The sequence below is a fragment of the Lactuca sativa genome, chromosome 7 (assembly GCF_002870075.4).
Source record: "Lactuca sativa cultivar Salinas chromosome 7, Lsat_Salinas_v11, whole genome shotgun sequence".
Taxonomy (NCBI): Eukaryota; Viridiplantae; Streptophyta; class Magnoliopsida; order Asterales; family Asteraceae; genus Lactuca; species Lactuca sativa.
In genome coordinates this window covers 10,463,041-10,468,446 of record NC_056629.2, presented here as the reverse complement: position 1 = coordinate 10,468,446, position 5,406 = coordinate 10,463,041, and positions in this window count along the sequence as shown.

Sequence of the window (5,406 nt, the reverse complement as noted above, 5' to 3'; positions counted from 1 at the left end):
CCTCCCTCTCTTTCTCTCTCTCTCTCTCTCTCTCTCTCTCTCGGCTAGAAACACCCCACCGGAGGTGGCCCTTAACCACCGAGAACTACCGCCAGCTATTTGGTTAAAATTTCATTGCTATTGGTGTTGTCTCGTGGAGCTTCCCAAACACAATCACATCAACGAGTTTAAACCGAATTCACACATCTAAGGTGAGTGATTACCACCCCATTTTAAAGTTTTTATTTATTTCTGTGGGTGGGGGTGGGAGTACATGTGCTCATATATTTGGTTTATGCAAAACTTACTACAAATAATGTTATCATTTTATGTCAAAATACATTAAACCTAGTTTATAAATGTTATTTTGTCAAAGTAACATATGATCTCAATAAAATGGTTTTGAACTTGATAAATGTATGTATTATGTTGTTCAAAATGAAATAACTAGTCAAATGAATACATGCTATTTACTACAAAAAAAAAAGGTTATAAGTTTATATGACAATGTATGTCATAAAACATTACCACCTTTGTCATATTTCAAAGATCAAACTATATATATATATATATATATATATATATATATATATTTATCTATATATATATATATATATATATATATATATATATATATTTATATATAAATGTTATTTTGTCAAAGTAACATATTATCTCAATAAAATGGTTTTGAACTTGATAAATGTATGTGTTATGTTGTTCAAAATGAAATAACTAGTCAAATGAATACATGCTATTTACTACAAAAAAGGTTAGAAGTTTATATGACAATGTATGTCATAAAACATTACCACCTTTGTCATATTTCAAAGATCAAACTATATATATATATATATATATATATATATATATATATATATATATATATATATATAAATATATATATATATATATATATATATATATATATATATATATATATATATTTATATATATATATAAATGTTATTTTGTCAAAGTAACATATTATCTCAATAAAATGGTTTTGAACTTGATAAATGTATGTGTTATGTTGTTCAAAATGAAATAACTAGTCAAATGAATACATGCTATTTACTACAAAAAAAGGTTATAAGTTTATATGACAATGTATGTCATAAAACATTACCACCTTTGTCATATTTCAAAGATCAAACTATATATATATATATATATATATATATATATATATATATATATATATATATATATATATAAGTTATAAATATTATAACTTGAAATTTATTATGTACTAACGAGACTTACCATTTATTTTAAGCGTTTGTCATACACTTTCACATATGTACTTATCGAACATACTCTGCTTATACTTTATTCAACATAAATCATTTTTCCTAGTGGCTTATCCACGTATAAGTTAAGGCTATCCATTCTCGAACATTATGCCCTAGATACTTATCCACATATAAGATAGGGCGAGTAATTGACATACATTACTTAATGGATTTTATAGTAAGACACTATTCATTACCTAAGTTTAAACACTTAGCATACCCACACTACTATAACCATTAATCCTCGGAGCAAGATACGTATGTATAGATCTATATGAGGTTGGCATCCCCACCTGCGGTTTGTAGCTACAACCACGACTGATCAATCGAAGCAGGTGATTAGTGTCTACACTCTTTCTATGAAGTCCAATAGAGCATTGTAGGAGGTACTTCGGTCACATAGCTCAGTTATAGGACTCATTATAAACATTAATTGGATCTTTCTTTCTTTCTTTCTTTCTCTTTCTCTCTCTCACTCACTCTCTATACGAACCATGGATTGGTTTTATCTCTCTACAAAACCTTCTAAGTATGGATTTACTTATGGTTTCTCTCACTACAAAATATTTTTTATGGTTTTACTTATAAGGAAAAATACATTTTAGACATTTTTAAAGTACCATTACTGCACTAGTAGAAAACCTATAACTCTCACCAACCTTGTGTTGACCTTCAAAACTACATGTATTCTCAGGTAATCACTAAACAATCATTTCAGATGACGGAATAGTCATGTATTTCAGGCGAACTAGTTATCTAATTTTTGTTCTATTTTCATACCTGTTTAAGGCAATCATGTACTATATTATCATATGTAAGAACCTTGTATTCAAACTTCAAGATGGAATACAACTACTGGTTGTTTATTGTTGTACTTGTGCTATATATTCTTTACTTGTGATCCATGAACTAAGTCATACATCCCAACATGTTCCGCCACCTCGGTCGGGGGTGAGACCGATTGGTATCAGAGCTAAATTATCTATTGAGAACTCGTATCCTTGAAAGAGGAATACAACTATAGCAAAAACTTCCTCATAAAAGTATTATTATTAATTACACTACTTCTTGACTACTTATGGGAGAGGTAATTTGTTTGAAGTGTCGCTTGGGTCGCTGGATTTCAGAATGGCTATATGTTAAAATGATCCTGCCTTTTGGTACTTCTTGTCTTGATCTGATCCTTACTTGATAGTTTTGGAGTACAAATCAAAAACTAATAATATTGCAAACCTCACTAACACTTAATATAAGATATATAATATATATATATATATATATATATATATATATATATATATATACTCTGACCTGCGATGAGAACACTTAATAAAATTCTAACATACCTTCAACTAAAAATTCCAACTCAACCCTTTAGGTCAAACGCCTTGACTAAGGTTAGTACCATACATAAGCCGTAACATAAATAGACCTGGAACGCGTGCCTATGTTATTTATGGTTGGGCCGATGCAGAACCAACCTTGAGCAAGGAGCTTGAGAGACTACAATGGTTGAGAGTTTTAGATATTTAAGAATGTACTCAAGACTCGCTATAGATACCTAGTACCTTAGAGTCCTTATGTCAACCTAAAAATATTTATACATTTTAAAACTGATCACTAGCACACTTAAAACTTTCTAACCCCTAATGTAGATGGATGGATTACCCGACTACCGCCAGCTTGGATGGATCTTGCAGATCCCGAAGAGCTTCATGAGGTCCTGCTACAGTTAGCAGAATACCCGTACTTCCCAGATGGCTTACCGATGACCCCAGATAACCTATCGGAGGAGGAGGATACTTCGGAGGATGAAGAGGAAGATGATCTAGAGGAAGTCGAAGAGTCTGAGGATGAGGGCATACTACAGGATGCTCAAGAGGAGATACAGGATGACAATCTAGTAGAGGATGAGGATGGGCTCACTGATGAGGAACCTGCCCCTCCTACTCCACCACCCTCTCCACTTAGGCCATACTACCAGCCATACCGACGTCATGAGAAGATTCTCCTACTGATGAGGAGCCCAAGGATGAGTGTTCCTTTAGTATATCACTTGGACACATCCACTCACATTTCCCGATCCATTAGTGGTCAGAAAAGGAAACTGACTTTGCCCCATGAGCTAGCTTAGCTTACTTACTTGCTCGGCAAGAGGAGGACTACTAAAGATAGGCGAGTCTACTCAGGCAGTTCTAATAAATGAAACTATTTTCCAGTATTAATTAGTTAAATGTTGGTACTCATTATCTATATTACTTGCAAAACACTATCATTACTTAATTAAAAATATCATGTTAAGAATCTCGCACTATAATTTAGAAATCTATAGGGTTTAAGGAACAAATTACATGAATACACTATCATAAATTACAACTCATACATACTTATTTATGACATAATGTAAAACAACTTAACATGTCCATGTAAACATATTAGGATGATTCCTCCACAAAAAAGTTTGCAAGTTCATCCACCACCAACTCCCCAAGTTACTCCAAGAGTTGCACCAATGACAATCGTAACTTCGGGAGAAACTACAAATTTCGGAGGAAATATAGCCGAAACCCCACCAATTATCAATCCCCCAAACCCACCATTTCAAATAGATCTCACTCTAATGCAGAACTTGCTTGCCCAAGGGATTTCCACGACCTTAGCTGCATATAAGGCTGCCTGGAATGAAACGTTCAGGAACAATAGAAATGGTGGTGGTATTCCATCTGTTAACCAAAACAATTCCAAATATTGTTCATATAAGGATTTCATGGCATGCAAACCCCAAAACTTCTTCGGCATGGAAGGAATTGTCAGTCTATCCCGCTGGATAGATAAAACGGATGCAATGTTTCATATCAGTTCTTGCACTGAAGATTTCCATGTCAAATATGCTACTTGTACACAAATGGATTCTGCCCTGAATTGGTGGAATAATCATGCCTAGTCCATAGGAATCGAAGCAGCTTATGCCATTGCTAGGAAACTATAAAACAAATGAGGATCTAGGAGTAATGTCCTCGACAAGAAGTCTAGGCTCTGGAGCATGAGCTTTGGAATCTTACCATGAAGGGATCAGAGGTGATTGCCTACACCTCCCGATTTAATGACCTTGTAAACATTTGTCCAGGGATAGTGAACTTGCAATACAAAAAGAATGAAAGGTACATTTAGGGATTAGCTTCACCAGTTCAAGATCTGTCCAGACCCACTACCTTTCATAGTGCAAAGCAATTGGCCTATCAATTGACTGATTAGTGTATCTATCAGTATACCATGACCCCACAAACGGAAAAGAACCAGATTGGGAGTGCGAAACGGAAGTTCCATGGAAAGTCAATAGGAAACTCCAAGCATCACAAACCTAAGCTAGAACTTGTAGCTGTTTCTGCCGCAATCACAAACACTCCCACCAAATCCAAGCCCTACTTTAAGAATTTACCCCATTCTACCAACTGTAATTGCCACCATGTCGAAAATAGCATGGTTTGCAACAACTGTAACTTGAGAGGTTTCACCTTTATTTACTGTAGAAAGACTCTGAAAAATACAACCTCAACTACTACTGCAGGAGGAAGTCGTAACTGCTACGAATGTAGTCAACTAGGGCATTTTAAGAAAGACTAGATGAATCTGAAGAGTCATAGTCGCAAAGGAAGATAATTTTTGATAGGTGTTGGAGTTGCTTGCCAGGAACCAACTATGGTTACTAGTACGTTTCCTATCAACAATATTTATGCTTTCATGTTGTTTGATACTGGTGCCAATAGAATCTTTATTTCCTACTAGTTTAGAAACATGACTAACCATAAATCATGCAAAATTAATGAATCTGACATGGTAAGAGTACCAAATGACCATTTAGAAAGCAGTTTAGAAATACTCAGCAATTACCTTCTCACCTTGAATAGCTACGTCTTTCATGTCCACCTAATGCCAATAACCATTAGAAGTTTTGACGTAATCATCAGAATATATTGATTATCACCTTATCACGAGGAGATTTTATGTTACGAAAAGGACATTCGACTAAATATACCCAACAACAAAGCCCTTGTGATTTATGGAGATAAATTAGGAAAGAATATAAGAATCATCTCTTGCATAAAGGCGATAAAGTTTTTGAAAAAGGGAT